Raw genomic sequence first — 24,810 nt, 5'->3', positions numbered from 1 at the left:
CATTGACTCCAATGGAACGCTTTTTTTACAGCAATGGCGGCTCGTGGAGCCGCTAAATAGTTCCCGGAAGTAGCAGCAAACCAATGCCGCGTCGTAGAGATGCAGCAGAACAAACCGTTTACGACACACTTTTAAAAGGTAAGACGTTTAAATAATAAGATTGAATATTATCAGTACATTTTAATAACAATAAATTGCTAATTAATACCTTATAGTAGATTATCACTCATTAAATGAGTAGATTTAAGGGATGTTATCAGATAACTAACAGATTAGGCTAGTTTCATCCATCGTGTTTTGAATTAGAAAAAAAGGAGTATAAACATTTTTTTGCAGGGTGGGGAAAGTAAGCTAACCATGCATAGCCTATTACGTTAGTTCAATATAACGTGTGACAGCGGTGAGTGGAAGTGGTAAAAATGAGGTAATAACGTTTGTTCCTCATTACACGTATTAAATTACTTAATAATAAAATGCACCCTATTGATATAAATTTAGAGTGAACTGAGTTTGCAAAAACATGGGTGGAGTGTTTTTAGTCATTGTGATTCATTGACTATTACCTGCCTATATTATATAATAATACTGTATTATATACTTAAACTTGTTAGTGTATAAAAGTAACATACTGTATCATTCTGTGGGTGCTGGTGGGTGGAGGATTAGTGGTGCCACTGGACTGTTCTGTGATGGAGCATCCTCACTGAAGTCAGGAGTGCTGAGGGGACCTTTTTTTTTTGATAGCTGCATTTTCATTCTTTATTTTTCTTAGTGCTGCCTTTGCATTGTTTGATATTTTTTTTCTTGTCTCTTAAATTTTTTTAATAGACCCAGGTAACTGGCTGATGGTTCACTGGAATGCTGACTGGCTGCTGACTGACTTGCTGCTGGTTGACTGGGCAGTGTCACCTGTCCCTGTCTCTCCTCTCTAGCCATGTCCTTTTTCTTCACTGTCACTTTCCCTTCTCTGAGTGTCCTCGTTCTTTTTTTCCTCAACCTTTGAAACTGATAGAGGCAGAATACATGGTATTGCTCATTTTAAATATTGAAAATATCACATCACTTTACTTCAACTAGTACGAGTTTGTACTTATTATATATGAATCACCTGAAATAACATAGCTGTAATCAGCAGCCATTTCTTGTATGTTCACAGGTCTAGGGATGCTTTAACTGTGCATTTAACCATCATGTGATATGTGCTGTATGTGGGTAGACAAAAAAAAAGTTGTGTGTGGAAACTAAACTGAAGTCACTCTGATGACTCCCTGCAAATGTCTCACCACGAGTCTCAGCTCCCTGGGTTTTGCAAGGCTTTGCTTGTTCCTTAATTCTAGTAAATAATTTTCAATGTAAAAAAGTGCAAATAAATTTAAGTATAATTACCTAAAAAATTGTTGTTGTAATTTTTATTTATATTTAGATTGCTCCAGTTGACTTGAGACAACCATTATTTTCTCCTCTCTATGTCAGCTGGGAAGCCATACATTCGCACACCTTTCTCTGACTGAGTGGAGCATCCCCATGCAGCACAGTAAACCATGGTGGAGACTATGCAAGGACAACATTAAAGAAAGGACACATACAAAATGCTTGGCATGCTATTAAATTTATTAGAAATATATTCATGAATTGCTGTAAATAGTTAATTGTATTTATTTCAATAAAACTACAAAGAAAAAGTAATCTCGTAATATATAATTATAATTTAAAATAACTGTTTTCTATTTTAAAATGTAATATACTCCTGTGATGCCAACCTGAATTTTCAGCATCATTACTTTTGAATGGCAGTGTACATGTTTATATAGGAGTATGCTTAAGTTGTTTTAAATCTGAATATATTGTGTACATGAATAAGTATTGTAAGAATATATATATTTATAATAATAATAGAATTTACTTACTGAAAACTTACTGTTTATAATAGAATTATAAACAGTAAGGTTCATTTTACATTTATTTAACATGCTAATTACTGCTGCTAACAGTTAATTGACCCATAGTGCGGTGCGAGCTGAAAATCACCTGTCACCATCCTGTCTCTGTACTACCTGAAAGTCATCAATATGACATTAGTTAACATGAGATCAGTGAAAAAAGGACAATATGTAACGTAAAAAGGCAACAGCAACCCGTGTTTATACAACTTAACGTTAGCCTGAAATACGTTTTTAAAATAACGGTAATTGAACACTAATCCTCAAATATTACCCAATTTGATATTTTAAAAACAACATTGCTGTAACTACATACTCATGCTACATACATATGTCGGTGTGTTGTATAAATATATAAAATAAATGCATTTATTGACTCCTTATTACCAGCAATCGCAGTTCTGTCACTCTACTCGATCAGTTTGAATGGCCGCCAACGCACTTCCTGGAACTATTTGAAGTCTACAAGAATCACGTGACAACCAAACATTTCGAACTTCCGTTGTCGCAACTCTCTCTCTATATGGCTCTTGGAAGGCCTAGATGGTCATCTCTCAAAGCTGATACAGTTATTCCTAACAAAGCGTTATGAGGAAATTCCAGAAATGACTTCAATACTGGAGAGCCTTGATAAGAATGTGAGTCAATTTATTTTAAAGCAGTCTTTCTCTCCACAAAATGACAATTCTGTGATCATTTACTCATTTACTCACTACTCACATAATAAACCTATTGATAGTGACATCTTTTCATACAATGACTTCAGAGTAAGCATCTAAAAAGTAACATATTCAATTTCCATGTCATATTCAAAGTCTTCTGAAATCATACAATGTCTTTGTATGATGAAAACATAAAAATGTCAGTCTTTGTTTACAATGATGTTTTATTGTATTAGCTACTACATAAATATCAAGCCTCATTTGTTCTTGCAAGTCTTTTGATCAAATGGCATGACAGAAGAACTAATGAGGTTTGATTTTGTTGTAGTATGCTGTAGTAAAATCAAAATGATATGATCAGTTCCTTACACAAACTTTTAAAACTTTTAAAATAGGCAACATGAGTTGTCCTTTATAGATCTTAACAGCCTAGCCATTGTTCATTTTCATTGTTATGAATATGTTTGCATGTGTTTGGACTGGCATGTTAGTGAGTAAATTACTTTAATCATCTTTGGTAACCTAACCTTTAAAATAATTTAAAGTGTTGTTACAACCCCAATGAATTTAAGGCAGGGGTGTCCAATCCTGCTCCTGGGGAGTTAACATCCTGCAGAGTTTAGCTTCAACCCAAACTAAACACACCTTAACCAGCTAATCAAGTTGTTCAGGATCACTACAAACCTCCAGGCAGGTGTGTTGAATCAGGTTGGAGTTAAACCAACCATCTAACCCTCCAGGAGCAGAATTAGGCTGCTTTCACACTGGGCTTGTTTGCTGCGGTCCTAGCCCGAGCACGATTGTTTTCGGCGACCTCCGCAGCATTGCTCTGGTTTCACACTTAACTGGATTCTATCAAACCCTGGTGCGTTATTACGTCATCACAAACGTGCATGACGCAGGATAGAAAACAGAACGTGGGATAATATACATATATATATATATATATATATATATATATATATATATATATATATATATGTTATATATGTATTTATTAATTCAGTGCTATTATGCACAGCTGAGTGAACAACACAGGTTTACTGTGTGTGTGATGCATAAGGTGGTTTTCCGCTGCTTGCAAACAAACTCTTTTGAGGAGACCATGGATTTCCAAATTTGTTGTCTGATTCCACACGCTATGCACGAACACACTGAAGGCTAACTCTTGCTCGTATCCAAGGTAAATCATCAACACTATGGAACTTCCGGTTATGGCGTGGAGAAGCGGTAAGGGCCGTTTCATAGTCAACGCATCTGCTCCTCCCTCAGCATCACATGCATGCATCTGGCCAATACTGAGCCTGAGATCTGATATAAACACTCAAGCTGTGCAATAAAATTAGCATAGCAATATGATAGGGGACAGAAAGTTTTGTTGAATAAAGTGGTTCTTTTTGTTTTTGCGCACAAAGTATTCTCGTTGCTTCATAACATTAAGTTTGAACCACGTCATGTTGACTATTTTATGGGTTTGGGATGACATGAGTCATAGTAAGTTACTTAATGACAGAAATTTCATTTTTTTGGTGAACAGACCCTAATGCTTTGGTCCTTTGAGCAAGTTACAGGCAACTGTTACATTTAAATTTATGCATTAAGCAGAAATTTAATTTGATAAATTTCAGAAATAAATGTCAGTTTATGGCAAAGAACTCCTTTTTGGTGGTAGAGAGAGAAAATATACACCAGAAGAGGCAGTTCATTACCATTATAGGGTTAGTTCACCCAATAATCAAAGTTATGTAATTAATAACTCACCCTCATGTCATTCCAAACCAGTGAGACCTCCGTTTATCTTCAGATCACAGTTTAAGAAATTTTAGATTTAGTCCGAGAGCTCTCAGTCCCTCCATTGAAACTGTGTGTATGGTCTACTGTCCATGTCCAGAAAGGTAAGAAAGACATAATCAAAGTAGTCCATGTGACATCAGAGGGTCAGTTAGAATTTTTTGAAGCATCGAAAATACATTTTGGTCAAAAAATAGCAAAAACTACGACTTTATTCAGCATTGTCTTCTCTTCCGTGTCTGTTGTGAGAGAGTTCCAACAAAGCAGTTTGTGATATCCGGTTCGCGAATGAATTATTCTTTTTGAACCAGTTCACCTAATCGAACTGAATCATTTTAAACAGTTCGCGTCTCCAATACGCATTAATCTACAAATGACTTAAGCTGTTAACTTTTTTAATGTGGCTGACACTCCCTCTGAGTTAAAACAAACCAATATCCTGGAGTAATTCATTTACTCAAACAGTACACTGACTGAACTGCTGTGAAGAGGGAACTGAAGATGAACACCGAGCCGAGCCAGATAATGAACAAAACGTTGACTCGTTCACGAGTCAAGAACCGGTTGCATCGGTTTTCGAATCACCAGTAGTTCTTTCGGACAGTTCGATTCAATAAACCAGTTGAAGAAAACGGTTCACCGGTTCTTTTGCACTTTATGTAATGGCCTCATTGGCGATGATTGCCCTTGATTCAAGCCTTCGGTTTACCTGCACTCATAACATTAGCACAGAATCAGTTCAAAATCAATCACCAAAAGAATCAGTTCGGTTCAGACGCTCTGTGTGTCAGTCTGCTTCACACTGAATCACACATGCGCAGTATCATCAGCTCCTCGGTTCTCGAATCGGACGCGTCTGACAGAAACGGTTCATGACTCAAGAACGAGTCAGTCTTTTGTGTACAAGTTTATTTATATAGGACATTTCGTACACAATGATAATTCAAAGTGCTTTACATAAAAGAAAGTAAAATAATCATCAAAAATAAAACAAGCAATTTTAAAACTTTTAAAGTGATTAAAACATTTACTTAAAATGAATTTAAAAACGAACAAGTAGTGAGTAACTATAACTAATTACTTTTTTAAAGTAACGTTCCCAACACTGACTATTTAGATAGGCCTGTGCAAAAAAAGCTTAGTTTCTGACTTATGAAGCTGTATATTAAGCTATATGGAGTATAACAGCATATTTTATTGAGTGTGTATGTGTGTGTGTGTGTGTGTGTGTGTGTGAGAAAGAGAGAGAGAGTGTGTGTGAGAGAAACCTTTGCGCACTTACCTTAATGTATTTCAGATAATCACAATGTACACCTCAGCTCTTAGAAATACATGGAGTAAACAAAAGTGTATTTATGCACCTGCTGCCTTTTAATGGTGGTGAAAGTATTCGGTTGTTATGTGATGACGTAAGAAGCGCTGTTTCTGGGTCCAGGCCTCAACTCGCTTCACTTGAGAATATGAGCACAGTTTATTCATATTAATAATTTAAGTTAAACGCTTTCAAACTTACGATATACACTACAGTCTCCGTGCTCACAGCGTCCCAAACACAAATAATTTTTATATATTTTTTTTATATTTAAATTTTCATTGTCTGGCTATCTGGTACTTCGGTATGGAGTTAAAGGTTAATATAACTTTTTCGCTAGTATTCTATCACATTGTGAGTTTATATTAGCACCTTTTGTTGTTTTCTTGTGGTAACTGATAGAGCGTTTGGACACGGAAGTCGTGACGTCAGACTTAACAAGCGAATAGACTAAACAAAAGCAAAGTACGTGGATTTAAACACTTGCATGCCATCATGCTGGATATTTAATGGTGAGAAGAGCAGCAAGCAACATGAGAAAGGGCTTGACTTGTACTAAAGTTTTAGAAATGATTATGTAGCGTGACCCCTCCAGCGAGCTGCAGCTTATTGGAAGTTGGTATTACATTTTGGTTCATAATACATTATGTTTATAAATTTGATGCAAAGTAGATTTTTTTACAGGATTTTAAGGTTTTAAACTGGCTTTACCATCAAGAAAAGAGGAGCATTTCACATATAGGCCATCTGTACTTTTCACCATCAAAAGGCTGCAGGTGCATAAACACACTTCTTTTTTTATTGTTTACTCCATGTAGTTCTGAGAGCATGAGGTGCATATTTTGATTTTTTCACCATAATTTGCTATTATACTCCATATAACTCCATACATACATCCAGAAACTAAGCCTTTTTTTGCACAGGCCTATCTAAAGGGTTAATGTTCCCACCTAGGGCTGGGCGATATGACTAAATATATCGTCTGGATGATATAAAATGTCTATCATTTTATATAAGGCTCTATCGTTTACACCATGATAAGGCGTTTACGGCAGAATTTTACATCAAGATGCACCTCACACCACGGCATGCCCATGCACGCTGCAATACATAAACAAACATGGAGGAACACGGTAGTAGACGTGGTTCAGACTAGGGCAATTCCAACCCAAACCGAGAAGCTTGTCCTTAAAAGAGGGGCGACTTCTGTTGCATGGACGTGGTTTGGATATAAAAATACCGACGTGGACCAGACAACAGTTGTTTGTAAAGTTTGCTGGCTCCCAGTGCCAACAACGGACTCCAACACTACTAATTTATTTTATCACCTGCGCAAGAACCATGAAAAATAATACAGAGAAAGTCAACGAGCAAAAACTGCAAAAGCAGCGTCGAGTGGTGACGTAAGCGCTCAAAACAAACTCCAGACACAGACGCTTCAACAGGGGCCGTTCACATATCGCGCCTAAAAACGCATGGAAAACGCTAGGCGCGTTGCTTTCTCTTTCTTTCCAAAGCACTCGGACAGTTGCGCCCCTAAGGCGTCTGCCTTTGCTAAGCAACCATGACGTGCTCTCTCCATGAAAACGCGGAAATTTCAGCAAAGGATAAATGGATTTGCAGCTCTAAAAATCGCTTGCAGTAGCTCTGCTACTAAATTTATTTCAAAATGGCAATCCATATACAGCTATGATCAGCTGTTCCTTCATCTTAGCTGAGCTTTCAACGTTGTTACGGGAAAGGATGAAGCTGATTGGTTAGTTCTTGTCACATGACCCGCGGTGCGCTTGCGGCATTCTGATAAGTTGCAGTGTTTTTAACTCAATGCGGAGCGGACGTGCCTGGAAAAACTGGCGCATCGCACCGCGATTCCATTATGACCGCGCATACTGCGCGCCTACATTGGAAATAATGAACTTGTGCGCGCAAAAGACGCGATATGTTAACGGCCCCACAGGCTTTTACACGTGCCACACCATATAGCCATAGCTCCTGCAGATGGAAGGAGATCACTTTTGCTGTTGCCAAGCATATCTACACGCTCGAGAATAGCGGGTTGAAATATTTAAATGGCAGGTGTTAACATGACCAACAGTCTTGCTTGAAAAAAAGGTTCTAAATAAAATAAATATTTAGTCCATACTACCTTTATTTCTTTTGTATATCATTTCAAACTGCATTTCCACATTGCAATTTTATATAGACTATTCATAAACTGAATTAACAGAAAAATTGCTATATCGTTATGTATATCGTTATCGGGATATCAAATGAGCTATATCGGGATATGAAATTTTGGCCATATCGCCCAGCCCTATTCCCACCTAGTGATCAACTGTAAAAAATAACAAATGTTACCTCTTCCCAACAGGGAAAACCACCTACAATCAAGAATCTCACACACACAAAAACACTATAATTTGCTGTTATACTCCATATAACTCCATATACAAGCCAGAAACAAAGCATTTTTTTGGAACAGGCCTATCTAAAGGGTTAATGGTCCCACCTAGTGATCAACTGTAAAAATAAATATTTTTTTACCTCTTCCCAAAAGGGAAAACCACAAACAATCAAGAATGCATGATTATATGGTGTCATGGCTTTGCAATCAAAAATGTTGTTATAATGGAAGTCAATGGGGCAAAAACAGCCACCAACAACAAATTAAGGAGAAAAAATTAAAATCTAATGCTGCACAAAAACTAACAACGCATCAAAGCCAATCTTGTTACTAATCTTTGACATGCCCAAGACTGTGATAAAAGGTAAAAAAATATCCAGTCCACAATCACTTTTTATATTGAAAATATATAATTTTGTGTGTTTTATTTCCCAAATCAGTGACATCATTTATGAACTTGGTAATTAAAAAGTTAAAATCTTGTAATTTAAAAAAAAAAATTGGTAGTTTTGATCAGGACTGAGGTTGATTAATAGATTTATGCAAAACAATTGAAAAAAATATTTATCTGATAAATTTTTACAGCAGTTTAATTTAGTGGAAGTTTTAATGAGTGAGAGAGTTTAGTCCCAGCATGCACCAGTTCCTCCATTTTCTGTGAGAAGCACAGAACTGGAGATGCTGGAGAGAGGGATAATGTGTCTGGTGAGATGGGCTGTGTCTCTGGGGTTTCCAGTGGCTGTGATATGTTGTCCTGGCTTCCCTGGCTGTTTTCCAGAAAGTCGTCATTGGGTGGTGAATCTTGTAGCTGTTTTGATACATCAAAGTCTGTCTGTGGGGAGCTCTGTGAGCAGGGCTCAGCAGGGATAGTGTCCATCAGCAGTGCTCGTTTTGGCTGCATGGTGTTATCAGTGTCCTTGTGGGATATATCAACCACATGATGGCTCAGACCCGGTGTGTGTGTGCTGAATGGATTGACACACTCTGCTGAAGAATGACAGAGGTAGAAGTAGATATTGTCATTTAGCACTCTAGCATCAAGTTTGTTTGGGTGGAGGCCATCCGGTTGAAACAGTTGTCTATGGCCCCAGGAAAGATTGAAGTTGTCGATGAAATTCACTCCTTTTTTACTGCAAGATCTTTGTAGCCATGTGTTCACTCCAAGCATCCGTGAAAACTTATTTGTTCCCCTTGCTGGGAGTGGTCCACTGATGAACGACTGAACTTTGAGTCTTCGAAGTATTTCAAAGAGTTTACTGAAGTCCATCTTAAGGAGTTCTGACTGCTCTTTCCGATTATCATTCTTTCCCACATGGATGATGATTCGATTTGCAGTCTTGTGCTTCATCAGAATGTACTTAAGTTCCTTGTTCACATCAGAGACCGTTGCTTGAGGAAAGCAGCATGTTGTTGTAGTCCTGCTACTAATGTTTCTGATAACAGAGTCACCCACTATCAGAGTCCTTGGCTCGGCTGCGCTCTGAGCTAAATGCCACTGTCTGCTCATCCTTAACCGCCTGTTAGTAGCAGCTGCTGGCTGATCCGATCCATGTTGAATCACATTTGGGGGGTCCTCACCCACATTCATAAATGCTTGAAATCTGTTCTCAAGTTGTATAGGAGGTGGTAGAATACCAGTATTTACAAGCCTTGTCATAGTTGAATCTGGGGTAGAGGAAGCTATGGCAGCAATACGAGAAACCCGTGACAATCTGATATCTCGTGTTCCTTTGGGTCTTGCTCCCTGTTTGAGCCATTGATTAGTGTGGCGATCAGTTTTGGCTTGTTCCTCTATATATGGTATAAACTGTTGAGATTCAGAAGATTCATGGGACTCACCGGCTGTATGCTGAGGGGGTCCATGACGATGGTCTGCTGAGTGTTCCGTCTGTTTTGGAAGTCCAGAAAGTAACTTTGTTTCAAGAATCACAATCCTTTGTAGAAGTTTCAGCAGTTCATGCAACAAGTAGATCCAACAGGAGGCATTTTCTCTCTCTTCTGTTTGAATGTAGGCAGTTGTTATCCCGTCTCAGGAATGTAAGCTGTTAGCAGTGGGAGACAAAGTCTTCTTTTTGTAGTATTATTCCAGTCCCAATGTTTTTAGTTTTAGCGTTTTTGCCCAAAATCTGTTGTTTGAGCACTGTGCTGATCTGCTGAAGTAAAAATCTTAGAAAAATCAGAGAAAAGTAGAGAAATAAGAAGCAAAGTGCAGAGCAGTAAGCTAGAATGCCCGAACGGTAGCAAAGGTAGTGTACTGTTTGAGTAAATGAATTACTCAGGGATATTGGTTTGTTTGAAATCAGAGGGAGTGTGAGCCACATTAAAAAAAGTGAACAGCTTAAGTCATTTGTGGATTAATGCGTATTAGCAGAGATGGGACCAAGTCACACATGTGCAAGTCTCAAGTAAGTCTCAAGTCTTAACCTTCAAGTCTCAAGTAAGTCCCAAGTATTTTTTTCTTGGGCAAGTCAAGTCAAGTCAATTCACAAGCTATGTCAAGTCAAGTCCAAGTCAAGTCACCTTATTATTGTAATTTTACCTGCAGAATCTGATTTTAATAAAGTTTAAAGACAAGATATAAGTAACTGTCAGTCAAAAGTTTGGGAACCCTTGGTTCTTAGTACTGTGTTCTGTTACCTGATGATCCTCGACTGTCTTTCTGTTTTGTGATGGTTGTGCATGAGTCCCTTGTTTGTTCTGAACAGTTAAAATGAGCAGCGTTCTTCAGAAAAATCTTTAAGCTCCTGCAGATTCTTCAGTTTTCCAGCATCTTTGCATATTTGAACCCTTTCAAGCAGTGAATTTATGATTTTGAGATACATCTTATCACACTGAGGACATCTGAGGCACTCAAACACAACTATTTAAAAAGATTCAAACATTCACTGATGCTCCAGAAGGAAACAAGATGCATTAAGAGCTGGGGGGTGAAACAGAACACAGTAACTGCAATATGCACTTCTCATGATTAGGTAATCGCTGCAGCTGTAGTCTTATTCACATTAGTTTTTCTGATTAATTGTTTTGCTCTATCAGAAAGACAAGGTAACAAAATATTCGGGGCTTAAGCCCCCTTAGCCCAGCCCTAGCGTTTTTTGGAACGCGTTCTTTGACGGCCTGCTAGCTGATCGTAAGGGGGCGTTCACAAAGCACGTCTTTTGCGCACGCAAGTTCGTTATTTCCAACGTAGGTGCGCGGTATGCACGCTCATAATGGAAGCAACGCGGTCGCGACGTGTACGCGGTGCGACGCGCTCGTTTTTTCCAGGCGTGTCCGCACCGCATCAAGTTAAAAACATCTCAACTTTTCAGATAGCCACAAGCGCACCGCAGGTCATGTGACAAGAATTAACCAATCAGCTTCATCCTTTCCCGTAACAACGTTGAAAGTTCATGCAAGATGAAGGAACAGCTGATCATAGCTGTATATGGATTGCCATTTTGAAATATATTTAGTAGCAGAGCTACTGCAAGCGATTTTTAGAGCTGCAAATCCATTTATCCTTTGCTGAAATTTACGCGTCTCCCGTCTTCATGGAGAGAGCACGTCCATCATAGAATTCACTGAATTTTCTGTTTAGCTAGTTTTACTGCAGGTTTGAAAAGCAAAAGCTTGGTCTGACCCCACACACCCACTCTGACCGTCTAACAGCACAGCCATCAAGCCCCCCCCACCCCCCCGTTTCTCAGCCTGTACTCAAGATCTGTGAAGATGTATGCAAAGTCTTCAGGAAGCAGGAGATAAGGAAAACCAAAGGCCCAGACAGTGTCTCTCCAGCCTGCCTCAAAGTCTGTGCTTTCCAGCTATCATCCATCTTCATATTGATCTTCAACAGATCCCTGGAGCTGTGTGAAGTCCCCTCCTGCTTCAACGCTCCACCATCTTCCTTGTACCTTTAACATCTGTGGTCACGAAGTCATTTGAGAGGCTGGTGTTGGCGCACCTGACGGACATAAGTGGACCCTTGCTGGACCCCCTGCAGTGTGCTTACTGAGCGAACAGGTTTGTGAAGGATGCAGTCAATTTGGGATTGCACTATATTCTCCAACATCTGGACAAACCAGGGACTTTTGCAAGGATCCTTTTTGTGGACTTCAGCTCTGCTTTCAACACCATCATCCCGGACACCCTTCAGAACAAACTCACACAGCTCTCTGTACCCACCTCCATCTGTCAGTGGATCACTAACTTTCTGATAGACAGGCAGCAGCTAGTGATGCTGGGAAAACTTACATCCAACACCTGCACTATCAGAACCGGAAATACCACAAGGATGTGATCTCCCACTGCTCTTCTCCATCTACACAAATGACTGTAATTCTAAAGACCCCTCTGTCAAGCTCCTGAAGTTTGCAGATGACACCACAGTCTTTGGCCTCATCCAGGATGGAGACAAGCCTGCTTATAGACAGATGGTTTAACAGCTGGATGTCTGGTGCTGTCACAACAACCTGGAGCTGAACACGCTAAAAAAACAGTGGAGATGATCTTGGACTTCAGAAGAAACCCCCTGCTCTCCCCCCACTCACTATGATGGACAGCAATCTTCAGTCCACATAGCAAACGGACTTGGCCCAAATGTGGCCTCAAGCTGGCACTGCTGGCCTAATGTCAGCAATGGCATGTACCCTTTCAGCCAGAGCTGGGCCATGTGTGGCAATGACGGCACAGCGGCGATCCGGCAAACAATATCTGGGCCGATTGTTGGTGGGAGGAGTGTGTCCCAGATCAGTCAGGTGATAAGTGGCCCAAATCAGGCTAAGATCTGGCAGCATATTATGTGACCCATGATAAACAAGATAAATACAATATTGCATCATAATGGTTAAATGATCACACATTTTATTGAAGTGAAGTATTGTAAAAATGAAGTCTTTGAAATGGCAAGTCAAAACAGAATGAATCATTACCATTTCAAAATTAAGCAAATCAGATAAATTATAATTTTATTAAATGTTATATTATTATTCTTGGTATAATCTCAGAATCCTTACATGAAAAGAGTGGGGACACATCTTGTAAGAAGGGGCATAATGGGTGCCCTTTAAATATCCTTATTGGGGACTTCAATGTCCCAACTAATGAGAAATCAAAACAGAGCCCATGCTCCTTCCAATCATTTCAGTGACAATTGTGAAAGACTAGTTTCATTCTTTGAACAAAATGGGCTATGTATATTTCCAACATTGGCGAATCCACAAAGGGGACACAGTTGTCATCAGATTGGAAAACTCTCAAGTATACTTAATAGTCAGTCAGAAGTGGAGGTCTTTTCTGCACAATATGTCATTGCTACATAAAATCATTATAGATATTATTAAGATATTTTACATATTTACATTTAGTCATTTAGCAGATGCATTTATCCAAAGTGATTTACAAATGAGGACAATGGAAGCAATCAAAATCAACAAAAGAGCAATTATATACAAGTGCTATAACAAGTCTCAGTTAGCTTAATGCGCTTTTTAAATAATATAATAAAGGAAAATAAAACAGATAGAATAGAAAAAGATTAGAATGCTAGTTAGTTTTTTTTAAATAACAGAATTAGAATAGAAAGTGCTAGAGTTAGAGGGTCAAATAAAGATGGAAGAGATGTGTTTTTAGCTGATTCTTGAAGATGACTATGGACTCAATCCTGGTCGGATTGAGTTGGGCAGGTCATTCCACCAGGAGCGAATATTAGATTTGAAAGTCTGTAAAAGTGACTTTGTGCTTTTTTTTGGGATGGAACAATCAAGATATAGGTCTACAGTAGTGTATTTATGTGGTACCCGTCAAGGAGTAAATCTTTATGGTTTGACTACGCCACCCCCTGATGATGGGCAGGAGGACCCACAAGTCTTCCCTTAATGTAGTGTAGCTAACTCTATATTTTCCCCGCAAAGGGACAGTTGACAAGAGGCAGGTATATAAATGTATTTCAAATTTATTACAATTTAGTACAAAAAGTGTGGAAAAGTTATTAAAATGGCTCTTAAATACTGCTATACAATTGGTGGATTCTCCTCAGTCTAGGAAGGTCGGATCAGCCAATGCGAAACCCCTGCTCAGGTGGACCCTGGTGAGACAAAAAGAAACAGGAGACAGCAACCCAGCACCAGAAGAAGCATGCAACACAGCAAGCACCACTCATTCAAGATCTTCAGATACCACGACAAAAAAATCTCACACCGTGTTATGGTTATAAAGACACCCCAAACCAATGTCTCTAACAATGTGGTCCCTTGGCAAGAAGGGGCAAAGCATCAGTGTGGATCCGGCCTTGTACAGGGATAGCCTAAGCAGAAGACATAGTTAGGGAGGAGACCCACCAGCACGGATAACACCAGTTTAAGGAACAATGCTACTACAAGTAGGGCACATGGGTGGTAGGCCCAGAAGCAAAATCACATCACACAAACAAACCAACAAAACAATTTTGGGAAATAAACAATCATGTTAGTTGCCAGCCTCATTAAACAGCATATCATAGTCAACTCAAACATGGCTAAAAAATATAGGCCTACTTTTCAGTATGCTCAACTGTCCCACAGCTCATTGACATAAGACGAAGGTGAACATTCCGTTGCTACAGACTACTTAAAAAAGTATTTTAAAACATGTTCCAATGCAGATATAAAACACTCAATGGCATATTAAGGCATTTACCGATGCAGCCCAGCAGCTCAGGTCACAATGAGGTGATCACAACACATTTTAAAACTCCATGCAGAAGCCTGTGTCCTCCATGAAGAGTAGACACACACTTCTAGAAATTACCCTGATAAAACAAAATAAATATTAAAATTCAAATGGCAGTGATTAATCATGCTCTACCATGACCAACAGTACCTACACTGAAAAGGAAGCCCAACACGCACAACAGTGTCCAGCACCAACACAAAGAGAATCTGCCTTGCAACCAGCAGACACTTATCACTTCCTAATTGGTCATGTGACTTTTCAAAACATCATGTGATCCTGGGTGTGAACGTGATGCAACTAGGTTGTGTGCCTGCCTATGTAGATCCCCACATTTACGTAAAAGGGTGCAGAGCCAGTGGTAGTTTTGTAGGCAAACACCAATGTCTTGAATTTTATGCGAGCAGCTATCGGTAGCTATTGGTGCAAACTGATAATCAGAGGTGTGATGTGCATTCTTTTCCGCTCATTAAAAATTAATCTGGCTGCCACATTCTGGATTAATTGTAAAGCTTTGATAGAACTGGCTTGAAGACCTGCCAAGAGAGCATTGCAATAGTCCAGCCTGGACAGAACAAAAGCTTGTACAAGGAGTTGTGCAGCATGTTCCGAAAGAAAGGGCCTGATCTTCTTGATGTTGAATAAGGCAAATCTACAGGACCGGACAGTTTTAGCATTGTGGTCTGAGAAAGTCGGCTGATAACTCCAAGGTTTCTGGCTGTTTTTGAAGGAGTTATGGTTGATGTGCCTAACTGGATGGTGAAATTGTGATGAAACAATGGGTTTGCTGGAACCACAAGCAGTTCTGTCTTGGCAAGGTTGAATTGAAGGTGATGGTCCTTCATTCAGCAAGAAATTTCTATTAGAAAAGCAGAGATGCGAATAGCTATCATCGGATCATCAGGATGTAATTAGAGGCAGAGTTGAGTGTCATCAGCATAGCAGTGGTATGAAAATTCATGTTTCTGAATGACAGAACCTAATGATGCCATGTAGACAGAGAAGAGAAGTGATCCAAGAACTGAGCCCTGGGGCCCCCCAGTAGTTAGATGTTGTGACTTGGACACCTCACCTCTCCAATATACTTTGAAGGACCTATCTGATAGTTAAGACTCAAACCACTGGAGTGTGGTACCTGAGATGCCTTTTGCCACTAGGGTTGACAGGAGGATCTGGTGGTTAACCATGTCAAAAGCAGTGGAGAGATCAAACAAGATAAGTATTGAAGATTTGGATTCCGCATTAGCCAGTCTTAGGGCATCTAAAACTGAGAGCAAGGCAGTCTCGGTTGAATTTCCACTAGGGGTGCTCCGATCACTCGTTAATGCGCATCTCGTCAGTAAAGCCGGTTTTCTAATCAGCGGTTAATTCCATCAGGTGCGTGATTTCTCATAGAGCAGCTGTTACTACACAGAGCCGTTGATAACTGAGAAGATGGGCCGATAAACGCTGAAAATTAACGTGATTTGCGCATCTTCTCTATTAACAACGGCTCTGTGTAGTAACAGCTGCTCTATGAGAAATCACGCACCTGATGGAATTAACCGCTGATTAGAGAACCGGCTTTACTGACGAGATGCGCATTAACGATCGGCCGATCGTGATCGGAGCACCCCTAATTTCCACTTCTGAAGCCAGATTGGTTGCTGTCAAGGATGTTGTTCTGTGAAAGACAGAGATTTGGTTGAACACAGCTTATTTAAGTGTTTTTACAATGAAAGGAAGAAGGAAACTGGTCTGTAATTGTAAGACTCCTCCTGTAATGACTTTCCAAGCCAAGCACTGCCACGTTTAATTACTCTCCCAACCTCTTTCGGGCACTACCTGCAACTTAATGAGACTCTCCAGGCCACTAGGTGGCACTAACGGAGGGATATGTTAATGATGTGAGTAAGTGCAGGAGAAATGGCTTGAAGGAGATAAGATGGAATAGGATCGAGCAGACATGTAGTAGGATGATTAGAAAGGATTTGTTTGAAGACTTCTGCCTCAGAGAGTGAAGAGAAGGATGTGAATGAGTATGTTTGCTGGTATGATGTGCTTGACAAATTGTGCACTGATGGTTTTAAATTTATTCATGAAAAACATGGCAAAGTCATCAGCTAATAGAGTTAATGCAGCAGGGGGGAGGACAAAGGAGGGAGGAAAATATGCAAGAGTTAAACTATTTGTTAATTTTGTTATGGTAGTATGTACTTTTAGCAGTGGAGACATTAGCAGAGAAGGAAGAGAGGAGAGACTGATACACATGTTGTGGCAAAATTAAATAAACTCATCAGCATAAGTGACAGACTCTTTCAGGTTTTCACTTTCAGGTTATAATTAAAAAGAAAGCTTTTATTCTTTGCAAAGAAGGTGAGACAGTCATACAGTAACACTGAGTTCCTTGCAGAGTGCAACGAGAGGGGAGAGCAGTCCTCCACCTTATATCCCTCTGCTGCATCAAGGTAACAAAGTCTTAGCAGCTGTAAATTTCCATCGATAACATAAAACACACTCTTCTGTGGATTGTTTCTCACACATTTAGGACTTAGGTGACCCCCTCAGGTCATCCTCAGGCATTGTCCCACCACTATATGGCCCAATGACCCTCTCAGGTCATTCTCAGACATCTGAAGATAGCAATGTGCTGAAATGTTTGCTGGTGTCCATTCTGTTTTTAACTCACATGCACTTTGCACTTCAATGCAAATTGAAAAATAAATAATTTTTGTAGACTTGTAAGTCTTGAGTGGATCAGTGTGCGGTTAGCCATTCCTCCTGTTCATACAGAAGCAATGTTAAATGAATTTTTCCACCACAATTTCCCCCATTTTATCATTCGTTGATCACTAAAACATCAAAATTCATTACTACTGGTTATACTTTCACTACACACTTAACATTATATTTGCTCTGGAAGCCAGGCCAAATAAATAAAACACTGTTATTGCATTTCTGACATAAGTCAGACCCTCAGTCACCTCACAGACACAAACACAATTCTAAATCAAAAATTCACACATAGGAATACAAGCATATTACAAAATAAAGCAAACTTAAGGCATATCATCACATTAATACTCTTCATCTCTGATTTTCTCATAAATGATCACTCTCTTAAGTTTGTGGAAGAAGTTATAAAATATGTTAAGACTTGTTGTAAGGGGACAGACCCTATTACAAGCAAGCAAATAGTATAGATTCAGATAGGCCTGAATGTTACTTACATCAAAGAAAAAATATAATTTATTTCATACATTTAACACATTTCACTGTAGCTTCCGCTACTGTTTGTCCCTTCATCAATAGTTTTCTCCCTACTCAAATCCATGATAATGTCTTCATTGTACACAGTCATTTGAACCATTTGATATGAAATGCTAGACTTCACCAGTCTCTGTACTAAGCTGGATATCTAATGAAAAATACATGGTAGACATAATAGCACCAAAAATCATTTAGCAGCATTATGTGTACACTCAGGCTCTTTTACGGCCATTCTCATGTGGGTGATGATATTGGTAACGTTGTCACTGTAGTCTGGAATATGAAAACAACACGATGTACCCAACTATGATGCTCATATTTATCTTTTCACTTGTGCGAAGACTACTTTGATGCTGTTTTTCAGTCTTAACCTTGCTCTTCCCGCTGATAAGGACGCTTGATGTTTAGACTGGATTCTGGCCTTGTTGACGTGTGTCTCCAGATCTTTACTCCCTCAGCTCCTCTTCCTCAGATTCAGGTGGGACCTTTCTGCAGTGGCTGGCCTGGATCCACATTGCTCTCTCTGCTAACTTCAGAGCAGCGTGATTGGTCAGAAGCACCTGGAATGGTCCCAGCCACCTTTTCGTCTTCCAGCTCTTTCTCCTCAGATCTCGTATCACCACAAAATCTCCTGGTTTCAGGTTATGTAACAGAATTTCAGCAACCTTCTCCTGAGCAGCTTTCACCTGAACATAGACATTAGACAACAGAGAAGACATTTCCTTGCAATAACTCAACGTGTCATGCTCACACACCTCTGTAGATGGCAGCTGTTGTTTACCCCCTTCAATACCCACAAATGGTGGTTTGCCGAAGAGAATTTCAAAAGGGCTCAGGTTTACTCTGGATCTCTTTCTCATTCTCATGTACATGAGAACAAATACCAAACAATTTTTCTTCCCTTCACATGGGAACAGTTCAATGAAATCCATGGGGGCTGGCTGGGATACCTGAGACCTCAATAAATATTTCAACCGTGCTGCAACCATCACCGTAATCTCAGTTCTCCCGGAGACTTCTTGATTGTGCTTCCCACAGAGAAGGACCCACCGCTATGTTTCGTCCCTTTCTAATTTCATTCCAATTATTATTTCTAAAAACCCAAATTTTAGAAGATTATGATCTGTCTCATGAATATATGGGCATACAGAAGCAACGTTAAATAAATTTTTCCACCACACACATTAGCCACTTTTCCACTGTTGGGCCAGTGCAAGCTAGTGCTGAGTCTGCGCGGGGCTAATAGCCTTGGACCTGCAGCACTGAGGCCAAAATAGTGCTGCATTTCCACCGTTGGGCCAGAAGCTCCGCTGCGGTTCACTAAAACCCACTCTCTCGAGGCTAGACTTATGATAGATAAAATATGTTACTAAATAAATACATGTTTGTAATAGAAAATAAGAAGCTGAGGTCTGATTTCTTCAAGTGGTTGCATTTAAAATGTTTACTATCATAACATTAATGCCTAGCGTGCATTGTCTTTTGCATCGCTTATAAATATTTCTGCATTGTTTGGTGATTATAATCCACACCGGTCAAGTTATTTCAAACACTCGCTGCTGACTGAAAGTGAGTTTTGAGCTCAACTCATTTTAACAGATTTTTAATGCTGGTGTTAGAGCTTATGAAATGATCCATGGTGCAGAGACTCTCCAAAAAACCCTGGACGTTGGCCCAGAGGAAGCACCGATCAAGCACTGGAAGTGACAGTGGAAATGGAACTGGCCTTGGCACATACTAGCATGCCCACTTTTGGCCTGACAATGCAGATATTAAGGTCAGTAGTATTTTTTGGATTTGTGCCACACCCTTTCAGAAGCTCTAAGCTTAGAACAATGAATAACCAAGGGGCAGAAGGGGCTTGCCTCAAAGTCAAGGGGCAAACAGTGTCTAAACAAGATAAGAGTGAGCAGAAAGCAGTAGCACTGTTAGCATCACAAGATGCTAACAGTTTAGGGGAAGGAAGTGAAGATGAAACCATAGCAGATAGCCGGCAGGGTGAGAGTTAGCATAGGTTACGTCAAACGATGACATGTGGAGGGGTATGTGTTGTGTTTGGAAACATGTTGAGGTTAAGAGTGAGGAGGTGTGCAATGAAGCAATGTTGTGTGTAAATAAGGTCCAGTTGGTTGCCTAATTTGTGAGAAGCAGTAGTTGACACTCCATTGAGATCAAAAGAGGCAAGCAGAGTGAGGAAATCGGCATATTGAGGTTTATCTAGGTGGATGTTGAAGTCTCCAAACATAACTAAAGGAGTACCATCCTCAGGAAAGGTTGAGAGCAGCACATCTAATTCTTCCAAAAAGTTATATGAGCCCCTTTCACTCTATATATTGGACCCAGAAAATTGGCGAAACATTGCCGGGTCGCCTTCTGTGTGAACGCAAACACGACCCGTGATTGATTCCGGCATTGATCCCGGTCGGGGACCTAGTAACATTCAGTCCCGGGTTCAGTCCCGGAATGAGCACTATTTGAACAAAAGCAGAGGCCAGTTGTCGCGCGACTCTTATACCAGGTGCTTTGAAGCAGAGATCAGTTCCTGTGCTGGAGCTGAGATCGTTCGCTAGCTTAAATGAAAGTATACGTGCCTAGCGGTTTTAACTCGTACATTACACTTAACATCCTGATGTTACATGTCTTTATGGGACCTTTACGGGTTGTGTGTGAATGCACGCACATATTCCGGGTAATCACTGGCAGTGTGAAAGGGCAAAATCTAGTGACCTGGGAATAATTGCCAGGACACATTACCCATGTATTTTCCGGGTGTCGCAGATTCAAAGGGGTTTGAGTGCTCCTGGGGTTCGATAAACAACTACAAAAAGGATTTTAAGAGGGTAGGTAATAGTAACTGAATGAGATTCAAAGGAGCTATTGATACCCAAGGATGGTAAATGATTAAATTTCCAATCATTAGAGATGAGCAGACCAGTACCTACACCTTTTCCGGTCAAACGAGGGGAGTGTGAAAATGAGAAATTATTGGAGAGTGCAGCAGGTGTAGCAGTGTCCTCTGGTTTGATCCAGGTCTCTGTCAGGGCCATGAGATTAAGCTTTGAATGTCTAATAATAGAAGTAATGAAATTGGCTTTCTTTGTAGCGGACTGACAATTCCTGAGACCAATAGAAAAATGAAGTACTGTATTAGCAGACATAGTATGCAGATTGCAGGACTGCCTACAGTGTGTGATGCGTGGTTTGCGAGTGGTAGTGATAATAGGGATCTGGAAACACATAGTAAGAAGTGGTCATAAAAACTGAAACAGAAGTGAAACAAGTATAGTAGGGAAAGAGATGAATCAAAACAATAATTTTATCCCTTTCCAGTGTCCCTGCCCGGTGGAGTCGCATAGTAGAGTCGATGGTCTTCACACTCTTCGGTCTTCACATGAGGAGGGCTACCACGACCGCTGCTGCGGTATACTTACCTTTTTTATACCCATTGGACAAAACGGAAATTTAATTCAGCTGAATAAATTTACTGTTTATTACAACAAATATCTAAGCAAGCGCATGACACTGACAACGTATGCGATAGAGTACGAGACCAAACGCAGCACATCTCAACAAATAAAAAAAAAAATTACTTTGAGGATTAGAAACTTTCAACTTAATTTACCCAGATAATACATGAAAATTATAAATGGCCTTATAGATAACAACTGGATGTATCACTATTTATATAGGACAATATACAGTATGTCAAATATTACATTTCCATATGGGTATAGGTCAACAATATGTTACATATGTTTTCTCACTTAAATCCTCTAATTCTTGCTGATTCTAGATTCCATCAATCATTTGTTGCATAAATCATTGTAAGCCAACAAGTGCTTAAGTTAGACATAAACTAAGACTGGTGCAAGCCATCTTGATGTGTGTCACTCTTGAGTAACCACCCTTTTTGAGGTCAGATGTTGCGACCTTAGCAGACATTGACTTCCATTGTGTTGTTACTGGGGAATTTTAGGTAGATTTACATGTACAAAAATAATATAATTAAAAAGTACCTATGTGTAGAGTTTGAACAAAAATGTGGCAGTAAAACACTTTTATTTATTATTCATTATTACAGGGGAAGAGGCTTTTACCATAGTACATAATGTGTAAACTAGTACATTGCGTTCTGTTACACTTCTGAAAGAACAAAATGTAAAATTTTAACAGTAACTTTATTATGATGTGCACTATTTGCCACTAATGATTGTGTTTATCAAATAGAGAAATTTCACAATGGAAAATGAACACTGTCTGGAACTAACAAAGGGAATAAGTGAAATGTTGGGACCCAAAACTTACGAAGATCTGAGATGACTGAAGTCCTGAGAGTGATGATACTAACACCTCATAGGACCTCAGATGATGCCAACCCTCAAACAACAAAACTACCAATTTGCTTTAAGTTTAATCACAACATATACAGTATAATAATTGCAGTTAATAGTGTTCACTGTCTGTTTGATTACATGTCATTAACTAACTGCATGAATTTGACTGTTCATTTCTGCCATGTGGACATCAACTTGACATAGTCAACACTGATAAGCTACTACTAAATATAATGTAGGAACTTTAAAATAGAAAATACATTTTCAAGCTACATAGGACAAGGATTTGGAAAATGTATGGATGATTTATTTTTTTCCTATGGCTTTTTGTGTATTCTATCAATCAGTATTTGTGTATAGCCTCTGTATACCCTGTTTTGCTGCTTCAGATGTGTGCAGTCTTCACTCATGTTATCCTATCCTTTAATTGAATTTGTCAGGGCTAAACTCTGCAGGTCAGTTTACCTCCAAGAACACCTGTCTGTGCACATTCAGATAAACATTCTTGATTGCAAAACTGATTTTTCTTACATTTGTTTGTGTGCGTGTGTTTGTGTTAAATCAAAATTTCTCAACAAAACCCAGTTCATATTCATGTAAAATGCCTTTTCCAAATTCAAGTTTGACAGGTCTGATCATTTAATTAGTTATTATTATTGTTGTTGTTGTTGTTAGTTAGTTAATTTGAAAAACAAAAATATATATATTTACAAAATAATGCATTTTTGTAATTTGACTCAGATCTCACACATCTCACTGATAGAGCAATCTTGTGTGAACTTTTTTAGGACAGTGTCACCTGTTATCTAGTTAATATTTCCCTGGTGAAAAAAGAACGTTGCGCTCTGTATCCCTTAAATTATAACTTATGTTTGAACAGGTTAGAATAAATTTTAAAAAAAACTGTTGTTTTAGGAACATATTGTCAATATCACTCCATCTGTCTAAACATTTTTTCAGACTCAAAATTAGGTTTCAGAAACCATTATCTACTAGTGTGTCCAGTGGTAGAAATTGCTGAAACCCACTCCCTGCAGCCTAATTTCTTTGTTAATTTGTAGATCTATTGCTTGCATGTGTGGAAGGTTATGATTCCATTTAAAAATGACATTTTAAATGAAAGTTGACATTTCTCAGCCAACTACTGTCAGCAAACAGGCCAGAAACACAGAGGTAAGTATGCAGAACAGCAGTTTAATTGACAGAGGGGCTGTGGTAATGAGAAGCAAGGATCAGAAGGTGAGTAATATGCAGATGTAAGGTTTTAGGTCTCTTAGCTGAAGGTAACAGATGATTGTCTTTTGCAGGTGATCCAGAGGAGCGAAGGAGCATTTAAGGGGTGAGTTAAAACACAGGTAAGTAGCAAGATAAAGAGTCAGGCTTAGTTCAGTAAGGCAAACTGTAGACCAGACACTGAGGCTGGAGCAGGAAAGAACAGTGATAAAGGGAGCCTAACGAGCTGAGGCAGCTTTTAATCCTAATCTTTTAGACTGGGCTAAAAACAAAAATGCCTCATTTCTCATTTACTTTTAACAAACATATTTTCAGTAAAGATACATCAGCTTCCACAGTTATCATTGCCTCTTTGATCCAGCCATAGGAGACAAAGGCATTCATCAAGACCAGAAATATTCTAGACAAAATTCTACAATTAAAAACCAAAGGTTTCATTCTTAATGTTTTTTGTTAACTAGATCGCCAATGACTGTTTAATATTAGTCCCTCATTTCCCATTATATTCAGAAGAAAAAATCTTACATGTCCTGCACATTGTTTGGTTTTCCAACATCTTTTTAGTGTTTGGAACCTTTTATGATTATGAGATCCATCTTTTCTCATAATTTCCATACACTGTTCTGCATCAGAAGTTGCACTGGTCACTGAGGCCAAGTGTGGAAGCTATATCATGCATAGAGGTGGACTCATGCCAACTGAAGCAAAAGATGCAAACATTCACTAATGCTCAAGCAGAGTTTAACTTTTCAGGATTAAACTTTTCAACAGGGTTTAAAAAAGCAGAAGACAAATAGGAAGCATATTTTTAGCATGCTGTTGGAAACGTATTACAATTAACCATGACAAAATCCCAGAAAAGCTCAAACTTGTTTTATACAGTTGAATTCAATCTGAAACCTCCTTATAAATGATAAATAATAATGTTACTAACAGCAGTGAACAGAATGTCTGCATAATGGTCTATCTTATCTATTTTTAAAAAATCAATAAAGGTATTAAAAGGTGTATTTACTACTCATTCAATCATATTATGTGGAACCTCGAAAAATACAATTATACCTTTATACCTGTATCTCATCCACAGTTACCACCTTCAGTGAGCTTTTTGTAATTAAATATATTTACATTGACACATCTGGAAGATGTTTTTACCAAAATGTGACTTTTTACATAGTAACAGCTGATGCATTTCCTA

The 24,810-nt window shown here is 39.1% G+C and overlaps 1 long non-coding RNA gene across 2 annotated transcripts; it reads right to left on the bottom strand.

Annotated features, from left to right (window-relative positions):
• Positions 1 to 14,023: 14,023 nt before the first annotated feature.
• On the bottom strand, positions 14,024 to 15,123 carry LOC127977646 (uncharacterized). 2 transcript variants are annotated; one of them, XR_008158275.1, is made up of 3 exons: positions 14,951 to 15,123; positions 14,764 to 14,875; positions 14,024 to 14,392 (listed from the first exon to the last, which is right to left on the bottom strand). It is a non-coding gene; the product is annotated as an uncharacterized LOC127977646 (long non-coding RNA). The 2 variants fall into 2 exon arrangements; XR_008158276.1 differs by having other exon boundaries at positions 14,764 to 15,123.
• Positions 15,124 to 24,810: the final 9,687 nt, after the last annotated feature.

This window comes from Carassius gibelio, chromosome B18 (assembly GCF_023724105.1).
Source record: "Carassius gibelio isolate Cgi1373 ecotype wild population from Czech Republic chromosome B18, carGib1.2-hapl.c, whole genome shotgun sequence".
NCBI lineage: Eukaryota > Metazoa > Chordata > Actinopteri > Cypriniformes > Cyprinidae > Carassius > Carassius gibelio.
This window is presented reverse-complemented; position numbering and strand designations above follow the sequence as displayed.